Raw genomic sequence first — 11124 nt, forward strand, 5'->3', positions numbered from 1 at the left:
TCTTTTCACATTGCTAAATTGCACAGATCCATTTAGTCCCACCATTCAACATCAGAGACGCTCTCACAAATCACTTAACCATCTGCTCACTCTTTCTATCCTCCTCCTAGTCGCAGGAGACATTGCTCCCAACCCTGGTCCCCCATGTTATAGAAAGTCAAACCCCCACCTGCAACACTCAGAAACCCCTCTAATCTTATTAATGTTCCCTGCATGCCATCTGTCTCTTAATTGTGCCGTTTGGAATTTTCACTCAGTGTGTAACAAACTCTCCTTCATCCATGACTTCTTCCTTTCGAATTCTCTTAACCTTCTGGCTCTTACTGAAACCTGGATCCTACTGAAACCTGGATCCAGCAGTCAGACACTACCGCTGCTGCTGCTCTTTCATATGATGGACTACACTTCTCTCATACTCCAAGATCAGACAATAGAGCAGTTGGAGGCGTTGGTCTGCTCCTATCACCCAAATGTGCCTTTCAGGTTATCCCTCAAGTACTCTCACTTGTCTTCCCTTCTTTTGAGGTCCATGCCGTCAGACTCTACACCCCCTTCTCCATGCGAGTGGCGGTGGTATATAGTCCTTCCGGCCCCTCCCATCAGTTCCTGGATCATTTTGGCACTTGGCTTCCACATGTTCTCTCCTGTGACATCCCTACCCTCATCATGGGCGATTTCAACATCCCCATTGCTCTTCCCCTCTCCCCATCTGCTACTCACCTTTTATCTCTAACCTCCTCGTTTGGCCTTTCACAGCTTACTAATTCTCCAACGCATGAAGATGGAAACTCCCTCGACTTGGTCTTCTCTCGGCTTTGTGCAGTGGATGATTTTGTAAACTCCCCTCTCCCTCTCTCTGACCACAACCTTCTTTCATTCTCTATCAAGAACTGCCAGGCCACTCAGGTCACCCCCACTGTCCATACTTATAGAAACATACAGGCCATTAACACCCAGAAACTTATGAAGAACTTGCAGTCTTCATTGGCCCCTATCTCCTCCCTCTCATGTCCTGATTCTGCATTGAAGCATTACAATGAAAAACTTCAAAGTGCCCTGGATGAATTTGCACCCTCTATATATAGAATACCACAACACAGATGGCGACAACCCTAGCACACCCTGCAAACACGTTTCCTGCAGCGGTGCTCCAGGTGCGCCAAACGTCTGTGGAGAAAATCCAATCTACACGAAAATTTCATCCATTATAAGTTTATGCTTAGAACATACAACACTGTCCTTCACCTCTCCAAACAAACCTATTTCAACACCCTCGTCACCTCACTGTCCAATAACCCTAAACGTCTCTTTGACACTTTTTATTCTCTACTCAACCCAAGAGTACAGGCCCCAACCACGGAGCTTCGAGCTGACGATCTGGCCAATTATTTGAAAGAAAAAATTGAGCAGATCCGACAGGAAATTATCTCCCAATCACCTCATAGCATGCACTGTCCTCCCTCCTCCACTGCATCTAGCTCACTCTCTGATTTTGAACCAGTCACAGAAGAAGTAAGCAGGCTCCTTGCATCTTCTCGTCCAACCACTTGTACCAGTGACCCATTTCCATCACATCTCCAGTCCCTTTCCCCTGCTGTCACCACTCACCTAACTAAAATATTTAACCTCTCTCTCTTCTGGTATCTTTCCCTCATTTAAGCATGCCATCATACATCCACTACTTAAAAGACCATCCCTCGACCAAAACTGTGCCGCTATCTATAGACCTGTCTCTAATCTTCCCTTCATCTCTAAACTCCTGGAACGCCTGGTCCACTGCCGTCTTATCCGCTATCTCTCTGATAACTTTCTTCTCGACCCTCTCCAATCCGGTTTCTGCTCTTTACAATCTACTGAAACTGCCCTCACTAAAGTCTCTAATGATCTACTAACAGCTAAATCAAATGGTCATTACTCTATGCTAACTCTCTTGGATCTCTCTGCAGCATTCAACGCTGTGGATCATCAGCTCCTCCTCACTATGCTCCGTTGCATTGGCCTCAAGGACACCGTTCTCTCCTGGTTCTCCTCCTATCTCTCTGACCGCTCCTTTACTCTATCTCTTGCTGGTTCCTCCTCTCATATTTCCATTTCTGTTGGGGTTCCTCGAGGATCAGTCCTAGGCCCCCTCCTCTTCTCTTTGTACACTGCCCCTATTGGTGAAACAATCAGTAGATTTGGTTTCCAGTACAATCTCTATGCTGATGACAACCAATTATACGCTTCTCCGGACATCACGCCTGCCTTTCTAGAAAACACCAGCGATTGTCTAAATGCTGTGTCTAACATCATGTCATCACTATATCTGAAACTGAACCTGTCAAAGACTGAACTCCTTGTGTTTCCTCCCGCTACTAATGTACCTATACCCGACATTGCCATTTCCGTGTGTGGTTCCACTATTACTCCCCAGCAACATGCCCGCTGTCTTGGGGTCATACTTGACGCCGAGCTTTCCTTTGCTCCCCATATCTGATCATTGGCTCGCTCTTGTTATCTGCATCTCAAAAACATTTCTAGAATTTGACCTTTTCTTACTTTTGACTCCGCAAAAACTCTTACTGTTTCTCGTATTCATTCTCGTCTGGACAATTGTAACTCTCTTCTAATCAGTCTCTCTCTTACCAAACTCTCCCCCCTACAATCTGTCTTGAATGCTGCAGCCAGGATCATATTCCTCGTCAATCGTCACACCGATGCCTCTACCTTGTGCCAGTCATTACACTGGCTACCCATCCACTCCAGAATTCAGTATAAACTTATTACCCTCACCCACAAAGCCCTCCATGGCTCAGCACCACCCTACATCTCCTCCCTTGTTTCAGTATACCACCCTACCAGCGCCCTCCGTTCTGCTGATGTCCTGAGGTTAGCATCCTCAATAATCATAACCTCCCACTCCCGTCTCCAAGACTATACATGTGCTGCGCCAATTCTTTGGAGTGCACTTCCCAGGTCAATACGATTAGTCCCCAATCCATAAAATTTTAAGCGTGCCCTGTAAACGCATTTATTCAGATTGGCCTACCGCCTCAACATATTAACCTATCCCTGTGTGGCACAGCCAAAAGTTTTACCATAACCAGGTTCCACGCATCATGTTCCCACATGCTTTATACATCTATTAGCCCTCTGTGTCTGTACTGTTACACACTTAACATTATGGCTGGTCCAAACAATCAGGGCAACTGTTACCACCCACCTTTCGTGTCTCCCTTTTTCCTCATAGATTGTAAGCTTGCGAGCAGGGCCCTCATTCCTCTTGGTATCTGTTATGATCTGTGTGATTATTGTTATGCTGTAATGTCTATCGTCTGTACAAATCCCCTCTGAAATGTAAAGTGCTGCGGAATATGTTGGCGCTATAGAAATAAAATGTATTATTATTATTATTATTATGGGGGAGTGCTGCCTTACATTACAGTCTGCTTATTGGGGGCTGCAATATACTATACTACGTATATTGAGGACTATCTGGTGTGTTATACTATATGGAGGCTGTCTAGGGGGCCATCATACAGTGTGTAGATTATAGTAAGGGGGCCATCATACAATGTGGATTTTTCAGTGAGGGGACCATCATACAGTGTTGGAGCCATCATTGGGGGATACTAAGGGGTCAGTATATATACAGTGAGGGGGCATTATATTGTGTATAGGGGAGCGGTACAGGGGGTATACTCAGGATTTTATTAAATGTAAAGTGGGCACTTATTGTTATAGGGGAACTCAGGTTACTGTGACTGTCAAATGGGGCACACAGAGGGCATTATTACCTTCTAGGGGACAAAATGTAGGCACTGTTTTCTAGGTCACTTGCACCCGGCATTACTGTATTATAGAGGGATGCTTTAGAATTTAGAGGGCACACAGAACCACACAATAGGTGCAGTAATAGGGACACATACAGCAGCAGCGGCTCAGCATTGGGGTATCGGGTGCAGTAATAGGGACACATACGGCAGCAGCGGCTCAGCATTGGGGTATCAGGTGCAGTAATAGGGACACATACGGCAGCAGCGGCTCAGCATTGGGGTATCAGGTGCAGTAATAGGGACACATACAGCAGCAGTGGCTCAGCATTGGGGTATCAGGTGCAGTAATAGGGACACATACGGCAGCAGCGGCTCAGCATTGGGGTATCAGGTGCAGTAATAGGGACACATACGGCAGCAGCGGCTCAGCAGGATGAGGGGTTTGTGCAGGTTGGGGATACATGGTGATGGGGCTGGAATATTAGAAGTGAAACGTGTCAAATATTTTATATTTATTTATATGCATCTCCAGTTGGAGTACTGAGGGTTTTGTTTTGTTGTATAACTATATAATTTCACATTTTTTTACTTGTGGAATCTGCATAGCAATTATTTCCTAAATTGTGTTTTTTGTGTTGTGCCTTGGCGGGGGTTCTGTAGGAGGACCATTGGATTCGTAATGTATCTTATTTTATGCTGTTTTTGACTGTATATTAATTACTGCTGGTGTCTTTGTCCAGGACGCGAACTTGCGGTGTTCCTGCGGTGGTTCTTCTGAGCGATGGGTCCTGGCTTTCTTCTTCGGCGGTCAAATGGATATATTCCCTCTGACGCCTATTTTTTGAACTGACAATCTCCTCTTCCCCTTTAAAAGGTAATTTTTACCCAAAAAAGCTGATCCTTTCTATAAAATCTACAATATCCTCTTTTAAAATATTCCCCTCTATTACAAATGGCTGAATGGTATAATTTATGTTTTCATATTCCCTTTCTATATATCAAAATTATCTCTGACGAAATTCTCAGTTATAATATTGAATTATCCTTCTCTTCTCTAAAATTTGCTTTTTGAATGTAACCTTAGATATAGATTCATTTCCATACGGATATTTTTTTCTGTCTACTAATTACTGATAGTCCTTTACTATGACATCATATATATATATTTTTATTATTCTTAAACAATAAGTTTTCTCTTTTGAAATGCTTTCACAGTTATAAATATCTGCATGTCAGTACGTCGACAGCGATGTCTTTTCTCTCTGACAAATCCATCTTTGTATACTCACACGCATATTATTTATACTTTTTAATTATGACGTTTTTTTCAACAATAAGTGATGATGGGTTTCTCCTTGGATATGATCTCGGCATAATATCGGCCCCAGTCTGGGAGTTTGCGATGTCTTGTGACTTTCCCTCACTCTAGAGCAGGGTTCCCCACCTCCAGTCCTCAAGGCCCACCAACAGATCATGTTTTCAGGATTTCCTTAGTATTGCCAGGTGATAATTGCTTCACCTGTGCAATACAAAGGAAATCCTGAAAACATGATCTGTCGGTGGGCCTTGAGGACTGGAGGTGGGGAACCCTGCTCTAGAGCTTCGAACAGAAAAAATCCCCCTCCCCTTTTTATATTGTCTTCCTCTTTTTTATATTGTTTGTACTGGGAAATGGATTTATTTTACATGGTAAAAACGATCACTTTATATTCATAATTATTAATGGACACAGTTCACTTAGATTTTTTAAATATTTATTAATTTTTTAATGTGTTTCTGCTCCGCAGGTTCTCGTCCATATCTTCTCTTTTGAAGAAAGCTGGGATCCACTCATTCATTTCTTCATTTTTTTCTTTAAATAATTTTTCAGTTGTTACCCGTTAATCTGTGAATAGAATTGAATTGATGATTAAGAAAGGGATCCTTAATGTATATGTTTAATTCTATACCGATAAAGACGTGTTAACCTTTTGTCAACCATGAACTCTGACATCATGCGTCATTTCATCGTTAGGCGCCATTTTTTGAATTTAGCATGTGCTTAAACCTTGCAAGCACCTTGTCTCTTCATATTGTATGTGGTATTTCCTGACGAAGGGGTCATTGGAACACCGAAATGCGTTGAATAAGCCACTGGAATATTTCAATAATTTCTGGAATTAATCTATTGCGGCAGCGCGGAGATAATCCACACTTCCTACTGAGCATATCTCTTCATAAGGTCGTGGATCGACCTGTGGATCTGCGGCAGCTGCCATCTTTACATGCCTGTATTCACCTGCACCAGGTGAGCAGTTTTCTTGGTGTCTCATCTTTGTGATACGTGGGATAAGACCCTATTGCGCTTTGTGTCTCCCCTCTTTCTTTTCTATATATAGCAAACTGATGATACCGCTTAGAGTTTGTAAATCTTTCAATAGAAAAATTATACTTACGTTTTATTTATTGTGTTCCCGCTCTGCTGAAGCAGCAGGTAAAAGCTCGGAGGAGCCAGCTGTATAGAATGGAGAAGAAAGGAAGGGAAGGTGTTGGTATCTTCCATTAAAAATATACTGTACAATATAGAATAAAGGGAAGACACAAAGTATATCTACCCATATTATGGGCCTTAGTGTAACAACATGTCACATACAACAATGGGGGAAGCTTTTCCTTACTTTGTTGGACGTCTCTGTTTCTTTTTTATCACTTTTGCTGCTGGAGAAAAAGAAAAAGTGATCACAAATAAATATATAAATATAATAATCAGGAACAAATCCTAGCATCATAGGGATACATATAATAAACATAATGTATGCCCTGTCTCATATACTTCACCACATCATATAGATTGCTAATTATTAGCTCATTGAATACATTTCACATGCACTTGCAAGCGGACTGATCTGCCTGTGTAACTACCAGGACAAATCATTGTATAATTTTGCATCTAGAAGTCAGCGTTTAGGACATAAGGGCACATCCATTTGTGGGAAGGGTTAAATACTTACATGTTTTTGACAGTGGTCTGGTTCTTTCTTCTAAAGCATTTCGGCTTCCACCATTTATGTTTGTGTCTTAAAAAATCCAAACAAACAAATTGAGACTCAGACAATTCACATCATCATTCTGATCAGTCTATGAGAATTTATACAGTGATATTGTCCTGTGTAATGTCCTATGATAATGTCACAATTAGTGATGGGTGAACCCCTGGATGTTCGGGTCCGGCGGGTTCTGCCAAAAATTTAAAAAAAAGTTTGGTTTGGGTACCAGAACAGTACCCGAAACCGAACCTAGCCCCATTCAGATGCATGGCGTGCCCGAACACCCATTGTTTGCCATGCTGTCATTTGCAGCACAGCACAGCAAACACTGTCTGTGATCAGTCAGAGAGCTGTGGTTTCCAACACCAGCTATGAAAGTTTACCTCTGTTCATAGAGGCGTCGGCTGATTAGAGAGTACTATTCCCAGCAGCCTACGCCTGCTGCCGCTAATAACAGCGAGATCAGGTGTCGTTGATGGGAGTATTCATCAGTCAGTGCCTGCCAGGGCCGGACTGGGACAAAAATTCAGCCCTGGCATTTGAAGTTACACAGGCCCACTAGTCACATGGTGACTATATAATATATTTGTACACTTGTAGGTTGCAAGAAGTGATAAGAGATTAACACGACTATATAACATGTAGCCACAGTTGTGCCCAGTATTTCAGCTCAGTCTATTTATTGCTTTTAGGTACAGAGCTCATCCCAAAGCTCTGTCCCCTTTTGTATGCATGATGACAGAATTCCTGGCAGAACTGCTATCCATTGGGCAACCAGACCCCCTGGTCACAGCCGCCCCTATCATACCTCCCAACTTTTGAAGAAGGGAAAGAGGGAGAAAGACAGCGCCGCGCTGCTGCAAATTTTAGGCCACGCCCCGGCCACATCCATTTCACAACTAGTCACACCCATGTCCACGCCCAACCGCACCTATTTAGCACTGCTGATCACAGACTGGTACTGATGGCACAGTGGCTGGCATTATGGGCACACTGACTGGCACTAAGGAAGAGAGAAAACAGAGAGAGAGAGAAAAAAGAAAACAGAGAGAGAAAGAAAGGAGAGTGAGAGAAAGAAGAAAGAAGAGAGAGAAAGAAAGAGGGGAAAGAAAGAAAAGAGAGAGACAGAGAGAGAAAAGAAAGAAAGAGGAAAGAAAAAGAAAGAAAGAGGGGAAAGAAAAAAGAAAGATTAGAGAGAGAAAGAAAGAACAGAGAGAGAAAGAAAATGAGAGAAAGAAATAAAGATTCTATAAAGATACTATAGCAGCCCGGCTCCCATTGTAGTGCCCACCTGAGCCTCCCAATGCAGGACATATCATGATCCGCTCACATGGCCGGCATCCCCGATTCCAAGGCGATACTGCTGTCTGCGCTGTTGGAGGAGGACATGGTGATGGAATTGAAGCATTCCCAGTTCCGTCACAATCTCCTCATGAAATTACCTCATTTCCGATCAGCTTCCAGCACATCACTTCTGGTGGATCATCATGTGTGAGTTTTAAATGCTCCTTGGGGCTCCGCGTGTACTCCTGTGTCCGTGGGAAAAACCCGCTTTGTATGCTTCGTACACACTTGGCTCCGCACATCCCGCACACACAAGGCTCCACTTCGTACACGTGCGGCTCCGCTCATCCCGCACATGCGCGGCTCCTCTCCGTACACCCCGAACACGTGGCTCCTCTCCGTACACCTCGTACATGTGGCTCCTCTCCGTACACATCCTGCTCCGCTCCGTACACACGCGGCTCCGCTCCGTACACCTCATACACACACAGCACTGCTACATCTACCCTGAAAACCACCCCTGACCCCACACATACTTACCTCATCCAGCACCATGAAAACCAGCACAGCAGAGTCCGGCAGACACCAAGAGGCAGGGCTGTGCGCACAGGACCTGTGATGAGGTCACAGGAGGGGCGGAGTCAGGGGGTCACATGATCAGGAGCCTTTGTCCAGACCCTGGGTCTGGACAAAGGCTCCTGATCATGTGACCCCTGACTCCTCCCCTCCTGTGACCTAATCACAGGCCCTGTGTACAGAGAAGAGAGCAGGCAAGCGACGCTGTAAGTGGCTGGGGGGGTCTCAAGCTAGGGCAAGGATGGGGTGCGTGGCGGCTTATCTCCCTGCAGTGTGTGCAAGGCAGCAGGAACAGCAGCCAGGCCAGTGGCCGCATGAGAGCGGCCCAGCGGGAAAATGCCTGGTTGGGCATAATACCAATCCGGGCCTGGTGCCTGCACTATAAATAAACACAATTTTTTTTAAAAAATGACGTGAAGTCTTTCTATTTTTGATTACCAGTATGGTAAAACTGACAGCTGTGAGCTGCAACATTTAACTGTCAGCTTTAGCAAAGATGGTTATCAACAATAGAGGGGTCCCAACGGCATTTAAAAAAATAATAAAAAAAAAATGGAATGGGATCCCCCCATTTTTAACAACCTGCCAAGAATTAATGCTTAGGAAGCCTATGGATAAAGTTATCTGACTGGATATAACTGCTATCCATGTATTCTTGAGTACATTTTTTTCCAGGAGACTCGGCGATGTTCTGGGAGTGTTGGCGAATACATTATAATCTCACTATCTGTCTACTTACAAGCTGATATTCTCATTGCTTCCTTCTGATGTGGCATTCACCTTATCCACCTCTTCTTCCTCCTCCTCCTCTTCATCTTCCTTCTCCTCGTCATCCTCCTTCTCTTCTTCTTCCTCCACTTCACTATTGGATATATAGCATACACTTTATTTAGCAATTCTCAAACTGCCATTGTTGTTACAATTACTCATTTTATACGAGAAATTTCTCTAAAAACTTCTGAATGTCTATCCATCGTCACTGTTATCCTCCAGTTGCCAACTATTAGCAGAATGAAGGCTGCAATTTATAGTAGACTGTGTATGGAGGACATAAATGGTTTCATAAAACTCCCAGGCATGATCAGTAAAAATCACTCGAAGAAAAGGTGTCCGTGTTACTCACAGCAACCAACCAGATCACTGCTCTCATTTTAAAGGAAATTGAGATGTTGAAATCTGGATTCTGATTGGCTGTGAAGGGTCACACTGATACTTTGTCTTAGAAGAGTTTTTATACATGAGCGTGCCTGTGTCTGCTGATGGTGGCACAGTGACAATGAGGGGATGTGAAATCCTCATGAATTTCCAACTCTTTCTTACATCATTTCCCCTTGTAGATACTGTACATTGATTATGACAATAGTATATCTGAGGGAACAGCTCAGAAATATGACTCTGTTTATAATACCAACTTACAAGATGGTCTCCAGGGTAGGCGCGCGGGATGCTCTTCCAAATTTGTTTTTCCTATAATAGAACATACAGCTCTGGTTAGAATCATAACACACTGGCTCATCATCTGCGGCTTTTTATAAGTCACTTTCCTTATATGTCTTGTGGTATTTGTTGCTGTTTTGGCACAGAATTCATCAAAATAATGTGCGTGATTCATGAATTTGTCGCAAAGTAAAAAATAGGCTTTTTTCGTCTTTTGAACTGCGTTTGTGATGTTTGGTCTCATATTTTGGAGTCCTGAAAAACACACCAGAGGGAGGAAGAAGGAGACTAGAGAGAATCTGTCAAAAGCTACAAAAGACAAAATGAAAAAAACCCTGCTATAATTAAATAAGTAAAAAGCAAAAGTGCATTTAAATCATACGGAGTTCTTAGTAATACTGTAAGTGATTAAACATAGCATAAAAGCCATCCCATCATCGACAAGGTGACTGTGATCGGGGCGGTCCTACACTGTCTAGTATTAATAACCTTATGTGTCAAAGTTGACGTCTGTGTGAATAAGGGCAGACAAGGACCGGGTCCCAACCAGTGGACACCAGTCAGGGGAAGCCTTTAAATACAATTTCCAGCTCAGGAGAGGGAGGCCACACCCCAGCTTGCAAAAATAAATTTTTGTGTTTTTTCTTTGTATTTTTGCATTCTGTGCAAGCTGGGGTGTGGCCTCCCTCTCCTGAGCTGGAAATTGTATTTTAAGGCTTCCCCTGGTGTCCACTGGTTGGGACCCGGTCCTTGTCTGCCCTTATTCACACAGACATCAACTTTGACGCATGATAAGGTTATTAATACTAGACCGTGTAGGACCGCCCCCGATCACAGTCACCTTGTCGATGGTGGGATGGCTTTTATGCTATGTTTGATCAAATACAGTATTACTAAGAACTCCGTATGATTTAAATGCACTTTTGCTTTTTACTTATTTAATTATAGCAGGGTTTTTTTTTCATTTTGTCTGTAGGTTTTGTATGCTTTTTGGCCATATGAACATGCATTTATATGCTGCATGTGTACCAACTCAAACCAAGCTC

At 43.4% G+C, this 11124-nt stretch overlaps 2 long non-coding RNA genes across 2 annotated transcripts; one reads left to right on the forward strand and one right to left on the reverse strand.

The window, feature by feature from the left end:
• The first annotated feature begins 4422 nt into the window (after window positions 1-4422).
• LOC141095927 (uncharacterized) lies at window positions 4423-5726 on the forward strand. Its single transcript, XR_012233508.1, has 2 exons — window positions 4423-4629; window positions 5543-5726. It is a non-coding gene; the product is annotated as an uncharacterized lncRNA (long non-coding RNA).
• A 698-nt stretch (window positions 5727-6424) lies between these two features.
• LOC141095928 (uncharacterized) lies at window positions 6425-8699 on the reverse strand. Its single transcript, XR_012233509.1, has 3 exons — window positions 8606-8699; window positions 6746-6811; window positions 6425-6452 (listed from the first exon to the last, which is right to left on the reverse strand). It is a non-coding gene; the product is annotated as an uncharacterized lncRNA (long non-coding RNA).
• Window positions 8700-11124: the final 2425 nt, after the last annotated feature.

Source organism: Dendrobates tinctorius, unplaced genomic scaffold (genome assembly GCF_039654945.1).
Source record: "Dendrobates tinctorius isolate UK_male_01 unplaced genomic scaffold, ASM3965494v1 ptg000070l, whole genome shotgun sequence".
NCBI lineage: Eukaryota > Metazoa > Chordata > Amphibia > Anura > Dendrobatidae > Dendrobates > Dendrobates tinctorius.